The sequence below is a fragment of the Tursiops truncatus genome, chromosome 9, assembly GCF_011762595.2.
Source record: "Tursiops truncatus isolate mTurTru1 chromosome 9, mTurTru1.mat.Y, whole genome shotgun sequence".
NCBI lineage: Eukaryota > Metazoa > Chordata > Mammalia > Artiodactyla > Delphinidae > Tursiops > Tursiops truncatus.
This window is the reverse complement of record NC_047042.1, coordinates 50,580,514-50,601,897: the sequence shown is the minus strand read 5'-3', so window position 1 is coordinate 50,601,897 and position 21,384 is coordinate 50,580,514. Positions and strand designations below refer to the sequence as shown.

At 37.5% G+C, this 21,384-nt stretch overlaps 1 protein-coding gene across 2 annotated transcripts in view; it reads right to left on the bottom strand.

Annotated features, from left to right (window-relative positions):
* The window catches only part of MTERF1 (mitochondrial transcription termination factor 1), a 603,361-nt gene that overhangs the window by 359,831 nt on the left and 222,146 nt on the right, over positions 1-21,384 (bottom strand). For both annotated transcript variants that reach the window (XR_012333983.1, XR_012333984.1), the window contains exon 7: positions 5,851-5,894. The gene's annotated coding sequence lies outside the window, so the exon portion shown is untranslated. The remainder of the gene's footprint in view (positions 1-5,850; positions 5,895-21,384) is intronic.

Sequence of the window (21,384 nt, the reverse complement as noted above, 5' to 3'; positions counted from 1 at the left end):
AACACATTAAAAGGATCATACACCATGATCAAGTGGGATTTATCCCTGGGATGCAAGGATTCTTCAATATATGCAAATCAATCAATGTGATACACCATATTAACAAATTGAAGAATAAAAACCATATGATCATCTCAATAGATGCAGAAAAAGCTTTTGACAAAATTCAACACCCATTTATGATAAAAACTCTCCAGAAAGTGGGCAAAAAGGGAACCTACCTCAACATAATAAAGGCCATATATGACAAATCCACAGCAAACATCATTCTCAGTGGTGAAAAACTGAAAGCATTTCCTCTAAGATCAGGAACGAGACAAGGATGTCCACCCTCAGCACTATTATTCAACATAGTTTTGGAAGTTCTAGCCACGGCAATCAGAGAAGAAATAGAAATAAAGGAATACAAATTGGAAAAGAAGAAGTAAAACTGTCACTGTTTGCAAATGACATGATACTATACATAGAGAATCCTAAAGATGCCACCAGAAAACTACTAGAGCCAATCAATGAATTTGGTAAAGTTGCAGGATACAAAATTAATGCACAGAAATCTTTTGCATTCCTATACATTAATGATGAAAAATCTGAAAGAGAAATTATGAAAACACTACCATTTACCATTGCAACAAAAAGAATAAAAAATCTAGGAATAAACCTACCTAAGGAGACAAAAGACCTGTATGCAGAAAATTATAAGAAACTGATGAAAGAAATTAAAGATGATAACAACAGATGGAGAGATATACCATGTTCTTGGATTGAAAGAAACAATATTGTGAAAATGACTATACTACCAAAAGCAATCTATAGATTCAATGCAATCCCTACCAAATTACCAATGGCATTTTTTACGGAACTAGAACAAATCATCTTAAAATTTGTATGGAGACACAAAAGACCCCGAATAGCCAAAGCAGTCTTGAGGGAAAAAAACGGAGCTGGAGGAATCAGACTCCCTGACTTCAGACTACACTACAAAGCTACAGTAATCAAGACAGTATAGTACTGGCACAAAAACAGAAACATAGATCAATGGAACAAGATAGAAAGCCCAGAGATAAACCCAGGCACATATGGTCAACTAATCTATGACATAGGAGGCAAAGATATAAAATGGAGAAAATACAGTCTCTTCAACAAGTGGTGCTGGGAAAACTGGACAGCTACATGTAAAAGAATGAAATTAGAACACTCCCTAACACCGTACACAAAAATCAACTCAAAACGGATTCGAGACCTAAATGAAGACAAGACACCATAAAACTCTTAGAGGAAAACATAGGAAGAACACTCTTTGACATAAATCACAGCAAGATCTTTTTTGATCCACCTCCTAGAGTAATGGAAATAAAAACAAAAATAAACAAATGAGACCTAATGAAACTTCAAAGCTTTTGCACAGCAAAGAAAACCATAAACAAGACGAAAAGACAACCCTCAGAATGCGAGAAAATATTTGCAAACAAATCAACGGACAAAGGATTAACCTCCAAAAAATATAAACAGCTCAATATTAAAGAAACAAACAACCCAATCCAAAATTGGGCAGAAGTCCTAAATAGACATTTCTCCAAAGAAGACATACAGAGGGCCAAGAAGCACAGGAAAAGCTGCTCAACATCACTAGTTATTAGAGAAATGCAAGTCAAAACTACAATGAGGTGTCACCTCACACCAGTTAGAATGGGCATCATCAGAAAATCTACAAACGACAAATGCTGGAGAGGGTGTGGAGAAAAGGGAACCCTCTTGCACTGTTGGTGGGAATGTAAATTGATACAGCCACTATGGAGAACAGTATGGAGGTTCCTTAAAAAACTAAAAGTAGAATTACCATATGATCCAACAATCCCACGACTGGGCATATACCCAGAAAAAACCATAATTCAAAAAGACACATGCACCCCAATATTCATTGCAGCACTATTTACAATAGCCAGGTCATGGAAGCAACCTAAATGCCCATCGACAGACAAATGGTAAAAGAAAATGTGGCACATATATACAATGGAATATTACTCAGCCATAAAAAGGAACGAAATTGGTTCATTTGCAGAGACGTGGATGGATCTAGAGACTGTCATACAGAGTGAAGTAAGTCAGAAAGAGAAAAACAAATATCGTATATTAACACATATATGTGGAACCTAGAAAAATGGTACAGATGAACCAGTCTGCAGGGCAGAAGTTGAGACACAGATGTAGAGAACAAACGTATGGACATCAAGGGGGGAAATTCGCGGTGGGGTGGGGATGGTAGTGTGCTGAATTGGGCGATTGGGATTGACATGTATACACTGATGTGTATAAAATTGATGACTAATAAGAACCTGCAGTATAAAAAAAAAAAAAAAGGAGGACAACTCTCAAAATTGGTTCTTCTCCAACATTTTTCAGAAAAAAAAAAGATAAGTAGGTGGCTGCATCAGTGTCCACTCCCGTGTTTACTTGGGAATCCTCTGAGATTGAAGAGTTCAGGATTGGCCTTTTTAATGTCACTGGGTATGAATTTCATAGTCACAAACTTGGGCATGCAAAAACATCGCTTTTCTTATATCTACAACTAGAGTGACCAATCATCTTGGTTTGCCGAAGACTTTTCAGGTTTTAGCAGTGAAAGTTCCACATCCAAGGACAAACTGGAACAGTGGGTCACCCTATCTCAACTCAGTTTAACCTTTTTGATTTTAAATTCAGAGCTCTCATTCCCAATTGAAAGCAGAAATTTGAATCTGGGATTTCCTCAATCCACTGGGAAATTTTATTTACAGTTACAAGCTTAAAACAGTCCTTTCAGGAGTTTTCATTTTCCCAAAGTTCTTTCACTCTCCTCCTTCCTGGGACTTTCTAAACCCCCAGGGGTGTGGGCAACTATCATGATAAGCCTTTGGGGCTGATTTTAGCCTTTGTGGTCTCAATCTTCTGCAGGCCTCCTGTTCCAGGTAGAATTCACCCATGGTTCCTGGGTGCCTCTGGTTCTGTCTTCTTTGCTCTTTGTGTGTGTGTGTGTGTGTGTGTGTGTGTGTGTGTGTGTGTGTGTGAGAAAGAGAGAGAGAGAGAGAGAGAGAGAGAGAAATAGATATGTCAGCAATTCTGTAAAAACTTCTAGATCTATACAGCTGTGCCCTCTGAAGCCTCCTCATACTAACCCCCAGGATCATCATCTTTTTACTCCCACTCAGTGCTTATAAATCATTTAGTGATGCACAAATTAAATAACTCACAGAATTTCTTTTTAATTCTTTAAGGGAATTTTAAAAAATTAATTATTTCATTTTTGGCTGAGTTGAGTCTTCACTGCTGCATTTGGGCTTTCTCTAGTTGCAGCAAGCGGGGGCCACTCTTCGTTGCAGCGCGCGGGCTTCTCATTGCGGTGGCTTCTCTTGCTGCAGAGCACAGGCTCAAGGCATGTGGGCCTCAGTAGCTGTGGCACACGGGCTCAGCAGTTGTGGCTCACAGGCTCAGTGGTTGTGGTGAACGGGCCTAGTTGCTCTGCGGCATGTGGGATCCTCCCAGACCAGGTCTTGAACCCGTGTCCCCTGCATTGGCAGGCGGACTCTTAACTACTGCGCCACCAGGGAAGTCCCATCACAGAATGTTTTTAAAGTGGATCCTGATTATATCCTATTACAACAAATATCATACAATTAATTTTTTTCCCCAAAGAAGTGTTGAGCCCCCAGATTATAACTCATTTATTTAGATAACATTTGATACCAAAAATTCCAGCCAAGCAGAATAATTTTGATGGTTCTTTTATCCAAATATCAGGCTCTACTCTAAATTTTCACTTATCCATTCATTCAACAAACATTTATTGAGCACTTCTAGGCATCAAGAACTGTTCTCCATGATAGAGATTCAAAAGTGCACAACATAAACAAGATTTCAGCTGTCAATGAGGCTTAGCCAGGAGGAGATGACACATGTACCTAAACATGTGTAATAAAGACACTTAAAACAGGCAGATGTAATACAGCATGACAGGGTGGATCCAAGTTATAATGCATGGTCAGGGAGGCTACTCTGAGAAGTTGATATTTGGGCTGAGATCTGAATGACGAAAAATGGGCAGCCTTGCTAAGATCGGGGGAAGAGTCGTCTGGACAGAGACATAGCCAGACAGCCAGTGCAGAGGCCCCAAGGCAAGAATGTTTGTCATTTTCAGGAACCAAAAAGTTGGCTAGTGTGGCTGAAGCATAGTGGATATGGTGGAGATTGTTTGAAATGAGGTCAAAGAACTAATCAGGAGCCAGACCATGGAGACTTCTATCCAGAGTAAGGAGCCTGGGATTCATTCCAAGTGTGTTTGGAAGTCACTGGATGGCTTCAATAAGGGAAATGACATAATCTAATTTACATTTTTAAAAGATCTCTCTGGCTGCTTTTTAAAGAGTGGTATCAGATGGAGTGGGAAGAAGGAATAATAGAGAAAAAGCCAGAACACCTGTTAGGAGGCTAGCTCAAAGACATCCAGAAAAGAAGAGCAGCGATCACTAGGAACCTGCGTTAGACTCCTTGCTGCATCACTTCATTTTTTTAAAATAAATGTAAGTATAGTGGTTTAGACTAAGGTAGTGACAGTGGAGAAGAGAAGAAGATGGCTTTAGGGTATAAAAGAGCTGGAGGCAGAATCAAAATGACTTGCTAATGGATAAATTATAAAAGATGAGAAATCAAGATATCAAAGCTAATACCTAGATTTTTGGCCTAAGCATGTGTATGGATGGTGATGTTGATGGCATAATTTGATGAAAAATTCCATGGACAAGCATCTTTAATAAGGAATCATGAGTTCTGTTTCAGCCACACTAGGTAAGAAATGCCATTTGACATTGTCATGGTGTCTGTGACCTGTTTTTAAATATTTCCACATCAACAGTATGCTACAACATGTGTGAATTTGTATGTATGCAAAGTATGCTATAACATGCATTAATTTACGCTACACTCTAGGTTAGTTGTCCTAATTGAGAATTTGACCTTCCAGGATGTTTGAATAACATTATATTAAAAATATCTACTCTCCAGATGTCACCACTATGAATGCTTCAGCTATCATTATTTCTAACCAACCCCAAATCTTTGGCTAATTAGCATAATGAATGTTATTAATGGGGTTTTATTGGTGAAATTGGTGGAAATTGATGAAATCAGTGAAAATAAATATATACTCATTGGTTCAAATGTTCTAGAGACACTATCTAGACTTTCATGAACAGGATATGATAGTCTAGAGTCTATTGTAGCTTCTTGTGAATAGAGCCTGAGTCTTGATCTCTTAATGGTGCTGTGTTCAACCATTGGTTCTGAGGATTTTGGATGTCAATGCCAACTATAAGGGTAAAGATCCTTTATCTAGAATATTGTTGCATCTGACTTAAATGAGCATTTCATGAAAGTGCAGTTGAATCACCTGAAAGCACAGAGAGCTGCGACTTCATCAAAATGTTTAAAGAACAGCTTAGATCCAGAACAAAATGGGAATGTCTGCTGTAACCACTTCTATTCAACACTGTACTGGAAATTCTAGCCAGGGAAATTAGGCAAGAAAATGGAATAAAGCATATCCAGATTAAAAAGCAGGAAGTTAAACTATCTCTATTTGCAGATGACACAATGTTGTATATAGAAAATCCTAAGGAAACCATTAAAAAAAACTATTAGAACTAATAAACGAGTTCAGCAAGTTTGTAGAATACAAGATCAATATACAAAAGCAATTGTATTTTTATTTACTTGCAGTGAACGATCCAAAAATAAATTAAGAAAACAATTCAATTTACAATAATATCAAAAAGAATAAAATACTTAGGAATAAATTGAACAGTAGAATTCAAAACTTACAGTCCGAAAACTCCAAAATTCTGTTGAAAGAAATGAAAGAACACCTAAATAAATGGAAAGACAACCCATGTCATGGATCAGAAGACTTAATATTGTTGAGATTGCAATACTCCCCAAACTGATCTGCAAATTTAATGTAATGCCTATCAAAATCCCAACTGATGTCTGACCCTAAAATTGATATTGAAATGCAAGAGTCCCAGAATAGCCCAAACAATCTTGGAAATTAAGACCAAAGCTAGAAAAAAAACTCACACTTTCTGATTTGGGGAAGAGGGAAGAGTATTGACAGTGGGCATGGAATACCCCTTCTACACTTGTGGTCATGGATTTTAAGTGATTCCAGTCAAAGTGGCTGCGTGTTTACACAAACACATCCAGGCAAGAAGGGTGAGGAAGTAAAGGGTGTTTGTATAAGGGAGTGTTAAAGGTAGTTGAGATAAAAACAAACAAAAAAATAGAACGATGAACATGATTAGCAAATAGTTCACAGGTAAATATTTGACTTTCCTTTATCTACTAAATCTTGTCCCTATGCTTTTTTGGAGGTCGATATTAGAAAAATAATCATCCATATCACTCATTAATCCAGGCTGGATATAATGGCATCTCCAACAATAATCCTTCTCTCTCTCTCATCTTTCATTCTTTACCTTGTTCCACTCTCAGGTAGGAATTTTATATATATAACATCTTCTAATCACAGAGTGCTTTGCCCAATGCTGCTATCAGATGTGGTTCTTTTTAACAGTGTACACTTTCACTGCCATACGTCAGACATGAGTCCTATCCAAGTCTTATTGTCCCCTCCAAAAAGCGATCTCAGTCTCTGTGTTTATATGTCAAAGTCACACTCTTTGGAAGCCATACTCTGGACACCTGGTGGGTAAGTGAATATTGTGCTTGACCTTCTCACCTCCTGATTTCTCCTCAGCATTACAGGGGCCCTCTTTCTCCATTGTTTTCCTAGGACAAAATGGGTTTTCCACAATATCTAAATTTGTCTTGTTTATTTTTTCTTTCTCTCCAAATTCCCATTTCAGTTTCCATCAATTTCAGTTTCCAACTTCTAGATCACATCTTTGAGTCCTCCATCAAATGCAAGTGACTTTAAATAAAAACCAATAGTTTGGAGAAAGAGACAAGAAATGTCATGAATATATACAATCCATGATGTCCTGTGGTGGAAGGAAGCAAATCTGTAACTTCAGATTCTGTGTTTAGGAAATGACTTAACATGCAGGGAATATTAACTATAGAACCCAAGTATAAATCAAGCTATATTGACTAAAGAGTCTAACTCAAAAATAAATTATATATACATACGTCTGTATGTGTATGCACCTTTGATTACATGGAAAGATGTTTCTACATAGAAATTTTGAAAAAATAAAAACAGCCCCATTAACCACATGAAATAAAACCCTCATGCTGTAATAAAATATTGCAAACAAATATGTAGTCTCTGAAATATAGAAAATAAAACCAAAAATTCCATTAAATCTGCAATTATATTCATACTCAACCACACCCATGCTTCACTTAGATTTTGGAAAATTCTCTGGCTTACTTCTTTTGATTTTATTTTGGCTCCTATGTCTTTTTTAATGTTCAGAAACTTTTTAAAAATACCAGTTCTTTTGCTAAGCATTGAATTTGTAGTGGGTCATTCTGCATTTTAATCTCAGTCACACTAAACTCCCACTGAAGAATCTGAGCCTGTCATTTGATCTCCAAGTCTCAGCTCTACATTAACACCATCTTATTTTATACTCTTATTATTAACTAAATAAAATAAGAAGTACATTTTCAGCAATAATTTTTTTAAAATATTTTTTTGTAGCGTAGCATGTTCACACAGCAGTCCTCACATGTAGGTGATTGATGCTTGGTTAACTTAGTTACTTTTATATTTTAGGCGTTCAATAGATAGTTGCAGAATTGATTTTACATCTTCTACCCTATTACTTGATGCCTAAAACTTCTTTAACAAGACAAGTGCTTAACTAGACACAGGGCTTAAAAATCTGAGTATCCCTTGAGATATAAAACATTGACTTAAATGCATAACAAGAAGTAAATGACTTTTTGCTAAACTAAATATTGTTAGGCAAGAGAGATCACTGGGTTTGTAGCTTGGGGTGGTGTAATGTGGTATGGGAGTGCCTCGTTCTTGGCATATTGATGATTTTCTAATGTTGACCCTATTGTGTAAGTACATATTTGAATTGTGAATTGTTCTCAAAAAGTAGTTATAAACTTTTGTACATCCAAAATCACCATAAGGAAAAATTTTAAGTAAATAAAGTAGAAAAAAAATATGCTCTACACTATACACGTGAAACACAAAGAGTTTACATCAATAGGAAAAGGCAAACCTCCTAATTGAAAAATAAATATAAGACGTGACCAGGCAAAAATAATAAAATATTCAATACTGGTAAAGATTCAAGGATTGTAAATTATGATCAAAATGTAAAATTAGTATATCCTTTCCTAAGGATAGTCAAGCAATATGTATAAAATGCCTTATGAATATTCTTTTTTAACCCACTAATCCCACCTCTGGATTCCTAAGGAAGTACTCAAAATGTGAATAAAGATTTATGTTCAAGGAGGATCATTTCAAGATTTTTTTATGACTCATAAATTGAAAAGCTAAAATTTCCAAATTAGAAAAGCAATAATTTTTCCAAAAATACAAAAGCAATACTTATGAGAAAAAATTTTTGTAGCCAATGAACATCATTTCATACAAGAATATTAACATGAGAAAATGCTTCTACTATATTGTTAATTTTAAAAAGCAAGTTACAAATTGTATGTACAACATTCTTCCAGTTATATATAAAAAGAATCTGAAAGGATATAGACAATGTGTGGTTATATCTGGTTGATGGAATTACAGCTGATTTTATTATCTCCTTCGTGTTCTTTTATAGTTTATTTTCAAAATTTCTATAGTAAACGTGTTACTTTCTTTTAATTTATTTATTTTACTTTTTTTATTTTTGGCTGTGTTGGGTCTTCGTTGCCGCACCTGCTTTTCTCTAGTTGCGGCAAGCGGGGTCTAGATTCTGTTGCGGTGCGTGGGTTTCTCATTGCGGTGGCTTCTCTTGTTGTGGAGCAGGGGCTCTACGTGCACGGGCTTCAGTAGTTGCAGCACACGGACTCAGCAGTTGTGGCTCGCGGGCTCTAGAGCGCAGGCTCTGTAGTTGTGGCGCATGGGCTTAGTTGCTCTGCGGCATGTGGGATCTTCCCAGACCAGGGCTTGAACCCATGTCCCCTGCATTGGCAGGTGGATTCTTAACCACTGCACCACCAGGGAAGCCCAACATGTTACTTTTATAATAAAAAAAAAAATAGCAAGAAATTTTCCTGGACAAAAGTTTTCACCAAAACCCCAAAATGACTAGCCTCAACCCTGGAGGTCTTTTGGATAGTTTGCTCCAAGAGGTCGTTGGTTCCAAACCCAATGCTTTCAACTGCTTATCAGTTTGTAAGTCCTGCAATGGAAGGCCCCCCTTTCATTTGCCAGGGACACAAAGTGGGGCCAGATGCCTTGCCTGTTAGAGGAATGATTCTCAACCTGGCTGCCCATCAGAACTGCCTGCAGTGCTTTAAAAATACATCCGCTCAGCCTTCACCACTTGGAGATCCTTTTTCTGTAGATGTGAAGTAGATAGAGCTTGCGAATCTTGTGCGTGTGTGGGGGGGGGGGGGTTGAGTGTGTGTGTGGGTGTGGGTGTGAGAGAGATTTTTCTAAAATTCATTGCCATTTGTGACAAGACTTCTTTTTTTATGCAAACAACATATTTTACTATCTTAAGAATGGGTTTAGGAGACTTTTTCCTGTAGATATTTAGCATCAGAAAATAGGGCTACAGACAAATTGATTATTCTAAAATATGTTATTATTTTGGGAAGATTTTTCTTCTGCTTTGTGAATAACTATACCATACAACACACTTTGTCATTTAGCTACCTTGTCATACAGTATATTAGGGAGGATAAATACAGAATTAGCATTGCTAATTTAGGGGCATTTATTTTACATGTATACTTCACAGAGAGTTTATGGTGGTTTGACCAAAATGAAGATATGTTTATAACTGCCTCATAAAATTCTAAGCCAAAGCTATTTTGATGATACTACATAAGTGAAACAGTAGGACCCTGACTGTACCCTGAAGAAAATTCAAAACTATTTCCTGCAGAAAAGCTCAGGACTGTTAAGGGAGGAGGTGGGATGGTCTTCTATCTACGTATGTTCTTCTAACATTAATAAGTTCCTTAGCTTCAACAAAAGGATGTTAATCCTATCCTTAGAATTAATGGTTAAGACACAAGGTTTCATGGGTAACAAACTATATAGACTAGATGCACTCCAAGGAGTTGTCATAAAATAAAATCTCAAGTTCACTGCAATGCAATATTTCTTTTCAAAAGTTCAGTTAGAGAAACAATATTTGGATGAAATGGCTTAAATGTCATGTTTAGGTATTATAAAAAAGATCCTTGGATCAAGACAGACATGCAGAGACATGGACCTTTTTCAGAATTTTTTGCACTAAATATGCCTTAGAGGAACACCAGTAGCTTATATTGAGAATCTCTACAAGAAACAACCTTATAAATGTATTTCTGTACCTATTTTTATGGACATTGCTTATCAAATTGACAAAAGATTTTTTTCTCAAAGTACTTTTGTTTTAATATAATTTATAAAGATAACACATTCTCACTGAGTAAAATTCAAACGATATAATAGAAATTATAAAAAAGAAAACAAACCTAACCAACCCTACCACTATAATTATCCTTTAGAGATATATCTAAGACATATATAGAGATATATATACATATATCAATACTTTTATATGTATTTATACATATAATATATATAGATAATATATCTAACATATATAGATGGATATACTACACATAAATGGGGTCTTATTACACAGTTGGCCCTCCACGGATTTCCCATCCGCAGATTCAGCCAACAGTGGATCAAAATTTCCATCCATAGTTGGTTGAATCTGAGAACGGAAAACGCACTGGATATGGAAACTGACTGTATTCATTGTACTATGCCATTTTATATAAGGGACTTGAGCATCTATGGATTTTGGTTACACACAGGGGCTCCTGGAACCAATCTCCCGCGGATACTGAGGGACAACTGTAGCATATTATTTTCAAACTATTTTTTCTCATTTAAATATCTTAATGAATATCAATGCACATCAACCTTCTCAGTGACTATACATTTTTCTATTGTACGAATGTACCAAATTCATTGATTAAATACCTTATTGATGTATTACTAATTGATTCTAATTTTTCACATTAATATAAATGGCACCATATTGAACATCCTTGCATGTACTTATGTCTTTGCGCAATTATATGATTATCTCCTTAGGACAGATTTCGAAAAGTGGTATTTCTGAAATCACACTTTCTGATTTCAGGAAGAGGGAAGAGTATTGACGAGGAAGGTGGAAGATGGAATCCCCTTCAGGGTACAGTCAAGGTCCTATTGTTTCACCTATGTAGCATCGTCAAAATAGTTTTTTGGCTTAGAATATTCTAAGGCAGTTATAAAGAATATATACCTATTCATTAATATGGCTAAGTTGACTTTCTAAAAATATTGTCCAAACATATACTTTCCTACCACCAGTCCTAAGACTGACCATTCCCTCCACCTACTCCCACCATTTTGTCAAGATTTTTTCATACCAATAAATGAACAAATTTTCAAATGTATACTGGTCATTCATATTTCTTCCTTTATTAATTGTTCTTTCATGTCTTTAGTCCATTTTTCAACAGAAGTGTTTATTCTTCTCTTAATGATTTATAAAATGCCTTATATATATCAGAGCTTGTAACGTTTGCCAGACAAGTTTCCAGATTTTTTGTTATTGTTGGTTTCTGTATTTAATAGTTTGTCATTTGCTTGTTGGAAAAGAAAATGATAAATGCACTCACTCTATAAATTGCAATTTCCCCCTTATCCCTCAAGACCCAACTTGAATCCCACATCTTTTCCTAAAGCCTTACCTCCTTCCCCATCTTAACATGATCTCTCCCTCTGTAACTCATTGTCTGTATAATTATTTGGCAATTTATCCCACAATGCCTGGTGACACACCTAAGTACTGTCAGTCACACTCAAGTCTTATTTTTACAAGCCAGCAGGAGTTAAGTATTCATTCCATGCCCTCAAAGCTGGTGCTCAATAAATAATAAAGCAAGGGCTTATATAAAGCAATGAATTGGGGGAAAAATAGATGACAGAAGGCACCTCAAATTTTCCAGGCTTGAGAAAGGGCTTGGCTGAAGCATTCAGCCTGACAGTTTATGCAGTTCCATTGCACTTCTTGCCTCAACATTCTGACCCAAGGTAAAGCTCATTCCAATCATGTCAACTCCTGAGACATAGCTATTTTCTTTCCTGCAAGGGCACCCATATTTCCTAGTTTACCCGAAACATTCCCAGTTTGCTCTACTTGTGTATTTCTTAAAAGTTCCTTTCATCCCCAAAGTTTTGGATGATAAATTACATGTTTACCCAATCTATTGCTGGTTCTTATCTTATTTATTTCCTAAGCTAAAAATCTACCACACAATTTAAAAGACTTGGTAGATGAAGATCAAAATTTCCAAGCAGGATACAAATGTTGGCCCATTCATCTTGGTTTAATTAATTAAATATATATGAGCCTAACCTTGAAAGATTAAAGGAAACATTTAATGTGCAAATAAAAACACTTGCTATTTATATGAGGTTTTTAAAAGGTCGTAAAGTGGGTTTTTTTTTTATTGTGCTCATGTTTTCTTCAACTAAATTGAGAACTTTTTGGAGTACTATTATTCTTACTTTTTGTACCCCCTTCATCATAGCACTTAAAAGAGTACTCTGTACTCAGTGGGCATGCAATAAATACTGCTGTGAAACCACTGGGGGCCTGGAGATTTTAATCTGCTTTTTGATTAAGGTTGTCCTTCCCCTTGACTCCTACCATGTCATCACGGACATGTGAGGGGATAGTATTGATTAGAGTGCTGAATGGGAAGTGGTATCACAAAAACCCAGCTGAATTATAAGATTCACTTTTATGTCTTTGGCTCGGTTGTCCACCCACGGATAGAGCTCATCTGAATTAGATGTGTCTGAAAATTCAATTACCCCAAGTGGAAACATCTGGATCCTTTTTTCTTCCTTTAATCCTTTGTCCTGGTGACTCTGCCAGACAGTCCATATTCCTTGTTGGTTTGGCAGGAAACATATAAGGGCATAGTTAGAAGTGGGGGTAGTTGATGGAAATGTCTCCTTGCCTGTTGTTTCAGTCTATGTGGTCACTTTCCTCCTCTAGATACTAGAATCACAGATTTTTATCAGAGTGAAGACCTTAGAAGAAAAGTTAGTGTAACTCCATCTTTTACAGCAGGAGGAATTTGTACCCAGCAAAATTAAATAAGCTGCCCCAAAATATATATGCAATGATAGCAGACCTGCACTTTTTTTTTTCTGATTCTCAATCTAGAGCACTTTTTACCATACCAGATTCTAGATACTGTCTGAATATTAGCTATTGCCTCATTTCAGTCTGTGATACTGGTGCTAGACTGATTTAAACTATAGAAAACAATTGTTCATTTAAAATATATCTGAATGTTATAAGAAACAAGAAAGATTTCCCCCCAAATTTGCCTGATATCTTTAGTAGATGCTGAGGGATAAAACTGACTTCTTTTTTCATGGAAGGTGTCAGCCAAATTCAGACAGACGTGTTTTTGTGTGTTCATAAGCTAGAACAGAATCAGAGAGAATAGAGTCTAACAGAAGAGATCATGAACCATCAAATGCATCTCACCCTGCTCCAGAATTCTTTTCGTAGAAAAAGAAAAGTTCTGGGAACAAAGAATAAGGGAGAAGTAGACATATATTTGACCTGTGGTTTTAGGTTTAACTTAGGAAAAGCAGAAAATGAGATCTTATTATAATTATATCTGTAGCGGATAGAGACAGCCAATTTAGATAAGCTGAATATCTACTTTTCTAAACCGAAAAGAACACTTTTGATTCTCTGGGCAAGCTGTGACCTCATGCAGTGGAGAGGCTACAAAATACTACTGACCAAGAGAAGGGATTTTTATATAAGCTATCGCACATCTGAGAATATTAAAAAGATATTTTAAAGTCTACTTAATCTTATTTTGGACATAAATCCTTATCTTTCCCTCCCCCCAAAAAATACTCAAAGTGACATTTCTGCTTCTAGCACACATTAGAAAGTTATGTGAAAATACATTTGGTTCATGTACACTATTTTTTAAAATCTTTACTGAACTAGCTACTCTCAGATGTAAATTGATCTTCTCATCTCTACCTGTCTTAAGTTTCAAATATGACGTTGGGGTTGTAAAGGAGGATCACATGACTTAAAGGAAATAAAATTCAGAGGGAACAGAGGAATGACACAAAGGCTCCTTCCATCCAGCAGAAGAATAGAGCAAGAACAGTGATTTGGGGTGGAGAGGTGGGAAGGGATAGAGGGAGAAAGTCAGGAGAGGCAACAGGAGGTAGAACATAAGAGTCTGGTGTCACTTCTCCACTGTTTGACCCAGAGACTTGTGGAGAACAGACATTACCTAAATTGGAGTGTTGGGGGAATGCTGAAAGTAGAGGTGCACCTGCCCTGCTTCCCATTTTGTTGCCTGGTAGGAATCCACTGAGCAGGGTGTTCTAGGCCAACATGGAGTAGGCCCAGCAGTATAAAGAGAGTGGAGGAGTCTGACCAAAGGAAAGTGTCACCTCCCTAACTCTCAGGTGGACAACACAGAAGATTCCATATGCTCCCACAGAGGATGGTAAATGCATGAGTTGAGATCCAAAAAGTCTGCCATGGGGCCCACCATGGTAAGAGGTAAGGAACCCTGCACAGAACTTGCAGAGTGAACTACCCAAGCCTGGGGATTAGATGGTGGATATGACACATGGTCAGCAAGGTCTTCATGAAGAATCTGGATGGGGCCAAGGAAGCAGAGAGGGACCACTTTGTCCTCCCAAGATGGGAAATAAGAAGAAAGGAGCATGTATGTGTTCATGAGCCACAGATTTCATGGTGGACACCAGAAGGACACACATTATGCACATCTGAGAACAGTGTGAGTTTGATTTTGTAACCACTCAACATATAGTTATTCAGTATTTGGTAGCATAAAGTTTATGGTCTTGAAAAGTGGTCTAAAAGTCCTAGCTGATACAAAGTTGCAAGGCCACCATCTACTGGTAATTTGCTCAAATTTCAGGCACACGATTTTTTTTTTAATAGATTTTATTGATTTATTTATTGGCTGCATTCCATGGCTGTGCACAGGCTTTCTCTAGTTGCTGAGGGCTTCTCATTGCAGTGGCTCAATAGCCACATGGGGCTAGTGGCTACCCTGTTATATAGCACATATCGAAGCTGACATTTAGCACAAAATTGGGGCAAAATTGATGTACATTGAATGAACGATTGAATAACCTGTCCGAGCTCCACGGATTACTAGCTGCTACTTTCATATTTTTGCACTGAACAATTATCTGAGACTAATTGGATATGAGAGGAAAGAGAGGAGCCAAAGAGTTTGGGAGGAAGCCATAAGGAGAATTAGGGAGCCATTGGCAGAATCGGGGACACTGAGAAGGAGGACTTGGTTCAAGAGGGAACAAAATGAATATTGGAGCTCTAAAAGTTCCCCACTGTGAGGAACAAAGCTTCCAGTGACAATCAGTAGCACCAACATAATTTGCCATCACAACTGCTCGTATTTCTTGGTCCACACTATCCAATGGCTGCCCATAATTCTGTCCTATCTGTTCTGGAATCAAAGTCAAACTCCAGCTCTACTGTGCTGTGGTTCTGCTTGTCTGATCCATGATTTTCAGGATGTTGGTCTGAATGTTAACACCTACCTGTTTACTCATAGCTGCTTTGAACCCTAAATTTCAACTTCTGACTATTCTGATCTTCCTAATGCCCTCCTGCCACCCTTGACCACAACCTTCTGCTTCTGACTTTGTTCCAGTCTATGCCCATGAACCTTGTAATGTCCAGCCCAATCTATCCTTTTTTTTTTTTTTTTTTTTTTGCCCATGCTGCACTGCATACGGGATCTTATTTCCCACACCAGGGATCGAACCCCCGCCCCCTGCAGTGGAAGCGCGGAGTCTTAAACACTGGACTGCCAGAGAAGTCCCCGATCCATCCATTTTAACAAATTCATTTAAAAAAATTTTTAATTCTTGACATGACAAAACAAAACTGAAATTTATTAACATTCCACTCTTACATTTCTTATTGACAAACAGAAATAAAATTCATGAACCAAAATCTGAAAACAAAACTAAAAACAGGAAAAAGCTTATAAAACTAAATATGGATCCCAGCATTAACAAATGAACAGAGAATGTGATTTTTAACTAACACTTACAAATTATTTACCTACTTGGACTCCAAGTCATGCCTGTGTCACCAGTTCACCTGGATACCTCAGCATCTGTGGTAGGCAGCCTCTCAGATGACCCCTAGTGATCCTCACTTCCCAGTATCCATGCCCTGTGTAATCCCCTCCCCCTGAGTGTCAGCTGGACCTAGTGGCTCACTTCGAACCAACAGAAGACAGCAAAAGTGATGGGCTATAACTTCTGATATTAGGTTACAAAAATACTGTGGCTTCCATCTTGGACTCTCTTTCTTACTCTCTCACTCACTTATTCTGAAGAAAGCCAACTGCAATGTTGCAAGGCTGCCCTGTGGAGAGGCCCACATGGCAAAGATCTGGGGAAGTCTCAGTCCAACAATCCATGAGGATCAAAATTCTGCCAACCACTACAGGAGTGAACCTGGAAGTAGAACCACCTCCAGTCAAGCCTTCAGGTGAGACTTGTGTTCTGGTCAAAACTTTGATTGCAGCCTTGTGAGATACCTTGAGGCAGAGACACCTAGCTAAGTTGCATCCAGATTCCTAACCTACAGAAATTCTGTGTTTTAAACTGCTAAGTTTTGGAATAATTTGTTATGCAGCAAGAGATAACTAATACAGCGTGGCACGCTAATTTTCTTATAGAAAACTCATGTAATCTATCCTATCTACAATGAATTTTGGACATTTTAAGTGATCACAAGATATTCAAACCAGAATGTGCACAAGATATTTGGTAATAATAGACCTGGAGCCTAGGGAAGGGGTTAGCATCAAGGTTATAAAGGAAGTCATGACAATGTGTTGACTGTCTTTGAAGACTCTGAATGTAAATAAGAAGCATTTGTCAAATGCATGAGGGGAATAATTCGTCTCTTCCCTTGTGAGTCTCACTTGACAGAGAGTAGGGAGCTCATGAGAAACATTTGGGGAAATTTACAAATACATCCACAGCCTCACCTTCCCCCTTCAACCCAGACTTAAATCAGAATCTCCAGGAAGAAAATCCAGTCATGCACATTTTTCTAAGTTCCAAGAGAGTAGAACTTAAAAAAACATTAATCTCTTATACAGAATTCCATATGGACCAGATCTGTTAGAGGTTCAATATAACCAAGTCTTCCAGAAGTCCTCCATTATAGCACAAGCATTTCTCTAACAAGACGGTGTCATGGCACAGAACTGTACCACAGAGAGCTGATAACATAAGTCATCTTCTTTTGTATTAAAAGCATCCCCTACCAATGAATTTCAATAATCAGTGACTTATGCACAGGAAGTTCTTTTAATATCTCACCTGGCCTCTCACTGGGGCAATGAGAAACTTGAAGTTTCACTGTGATACAATTGAGGATCTGTAAATTATTTCTAGATGCCCAAGAGAAATTATAGAAATTATGTCTTTAGCAAGGATAAAGCTACAGGCTAACTAAGATGTCAAGTGTCTTTGACTGGACAGAAATTATATCAATATATCTATTATTAGCATATTATTTGTATTATTATTATCATATATTAGTAGAAAGTTGGACAGTTAATGACACAATAGAAACTACCTATATCAGTACCCATATTGATTTTGTAATTGATCTTGTACCTAATACAAAGTGACAGCCAAATTAAAGTGAATCACACTTGAGTATCTCTAGACACTTTTTTTTTTTTTTTTTGGCTGTCCTGGGTCTTAGTTGCTGCACGCTAGTTGCGGCGAACAGGGCTGCTCTTCATTGCAGTGCACGGGCTGCTCATTGCAGTACGCAGGCGTCTCATTGTGGCGCCTTCTGTTGTTGCGGAGCACGGGCTCTGGGCGCACAGGCTTCAGTAGTTCTGGCACGTGAGCTCAGTAGTTGTGGTTTGTGGGCTCTAGAGCACAGGCTCAGTAGTTGTGGTGCACGGGCTTAGTTGCTCTACAGCATGTGCGATCTTTCTGGACCAGGGCTAGAACCCGTGTCCCCTGCATTGGCAGGCGGATTCTTAACCACTGCACCACCAGGGAAGCCACCCTAGACAATTCTTAATTTTGTTACTAGCAGTCAGTATAGTAGAAAAATCAAGAGTATTAGAATCAGAGAACCTGTGCTGTCCTATCTGTACAAAGGGAACTTATAAACGTCAGCTTTTTCATCTGTCATGTGGGGATAATGCTAAAGGGGTGCTGGGAAATTAAAAGAGAAAATGTGGTAGCCTAATGTTTAGCAAATAGCACAAAGCTTGGCACATAGTAGAAGTTCAACAACTGTTGTTATTGCTTCTTTTCTTTAGTGCTTCTTAGCAACTCAATCATGATAAACATTTATACAGTATATCATTGTAAATCTTGATGAATATAGATCATTGATTATAATTTGGATCAATGATTCAGTCTCTCAAGGCAAAAGAAATAAAAACAAAAGTAAGCAAATGGGACCTAATCAAACTTACTAGCTTTTGCACAGCAAAGGAAACCATAAACAAAACGAAAAGATAACCTACAGAATGTGAGAAAATATTTGCAAACGATGCAACCAACAAGGGGTTAATATCCAAAATATACAAACTCATACAACTCAGTATCAAAAAAACAAAAATCTCAATCAAAAAATGGTCAGAAGACCTAAACAGACATTTCTCCAAAGAAGACATATAGATGGCCAACAGGCACATGAAAAAATGTTCAACATAATTAATTATTGGAGAAATGCAAACCAAACTAGGTGAGGTATCACCTCACACCAGTCAGAATGGCCATTATCAAACAGTCTACAAATAATAAATTCTGTAGAGGGTGTGGAGAAAAGGGAACCCTACTACACTGTTGGCAGGAATGTAAAGTGGTACAGCCACTATGGAAAACAGTATGGAGGTTCCTTAAAAAACTAAAAATAGGAGCTACCATATTATCCAGCACTCCCACTCCTGGCCATATATCCAGGAAAGACAAAGACTCTAATTTGAAAATGATACATGCACCCCAGTGTTCAAAGAAGCCCTATTACAATAGTCAAGACATAGAAACAACTCAAGTGCCCATCAACAGAAGAATGGTTTAAGAAGATGTGATAGTATCTCACACAGACACACACACACACACACACACACACACACAATGAAATATTACTCAGCCAGAAAAAAAGAATGAAATATTGCCATTTGCAGCAACGTGGATGGACCTAGAGAATATCATACTAAGTCAGAAAGAGAAAGACAAATATTTATGATATCACTTATATGTGGAATTTAAAAAATAATATAAATGAATCTGTATACAAAACAGAAACAGACTCACAGACATAGAAAACAAACTTATGGTTATCAAAGGAGAAAGGAAGGGGGGAGGGATAAATTAGGAGTATAGGATTAGTAGATACAAACTACTATGAATAAAATAGATAAGCAGGGACTTCCCTGGTGGCACAGTGGTTAAGAATCCACCCGCCAAAGCAGGGGACACAGGTTGGAGCTCTGGTCCGGGAAGATCCCACATGCCATGGAGCAACTAAGCCCGTGCGCCACAACTACTGAGCCTGAGCTCTAGAGCCTGTGAGCCACAACTACTGAGCTCACATGCCACAGCTACTGAAGCCTGTGCGCCCAGAGCCAATGCTCCGCAACAAGAGAAGTCGCCTCAATGAGAAGCCCGTGCACCACAACGATGAGTAGCCCCAGCTCGCGGCAACTAGAGAAAGCCCGCACGCAGCAACAAAGACCCAACGCAGCCAAATAAATAAATAAATTTATTTTTTAAAAAATAATAAAATAAAATGAAATAGATAAGCAACAAGAATTTACTATATGGCACAGGGAACTATATTCAATATCTTGTAATAACCTATAATGGAAAATAATCTAAAATATATATATAACTAAAAAAAAATAATTTAGATCAATATTGAAATAAGTAAGTTCTTTGATATGAAATTTTTTTCAAAATATAGAGTCCATAGGGAAAAAATAATACAAGGGGTCTCTGATGATTTTTAAAACTTGGGAATATCTGACAACCCAAATCTGTCATAGTATACATTAATCCTGCTCAATGTCTTCTTTGATAGAAATGACAAAAAGCAGCTTGTTACATTTTATATTCTTCATTCATATCCTTCATGTTTGTGTGTGTGTGCATATATATATATAACCCAAATGGGACCATGTTAAATGTTCTTCTCTACAGCTTAGTTTTCATTTGTAATAATAAATTGTGGACACATTTCCAAGTTAGTACATATAGCTGTAACTCAATCTTTTTAATATACTAACATTTATTTAATTGGTCTCCTATTGAGGCACACTTAAATATTTCAAATTTTTCATTATTATAAATAACCCTTATCTGTGAATCTCTGTACATATATCTTTAGACACTTGGGTATTTCTGTAGGATTACATAAATTATGAATGCATTTGGCTGGCAGTAACAAAAAAAAACCATACCAAGAATGATTGTTAAAATGAATTTTCTCACATAATAAAATACTGAAAGGTAAGTTATTGCTAGCATTGTTCTTTCAACCCTTCTACTCCACCGTGCTCGGCTATTGTTTATGTTCTCCAGGTACCACATCTGCATCCCAGCATCCCAGCAAGAAGGAAATAGCAAGGACCAAAACCTTCTCCTGGAAGGGAAGTCCCCCAGCAGACTTTCCCTAATGACCCTTTGCTCAGAACTGTGCTGCATGCCCATCCCCAGACCAACCACAGGTAAAGCGAACGGAGTCACCACGACTGGCTGAAACCCACCATGATTCATCTCCTGGGTCTTGGGACTAGAGCCCATCATCTCTGAACTCATTGAAGGATTTAACCTGTTGGAAAATTCGGAGTCTTAAGAGAAGACTCTTGGGAAAGAAAAGGGGAGTGGAAAGTGGCTACTAAGAAGGCAGTGAACAATATCTTCAACAAAGATAAATTATGAAGGAGAATTGCTGAGCCAAAGGGTATATGGCACTACATTTTAAATTTGTGACACAGATTGCTGAATTACCTTCCAAAAATATTGTATCAAATGAAAGTTCCAGTAACATGTATGAAATGGCTGATTTGCCCATATTCAACAGCCCTGGTCTTCTAAAT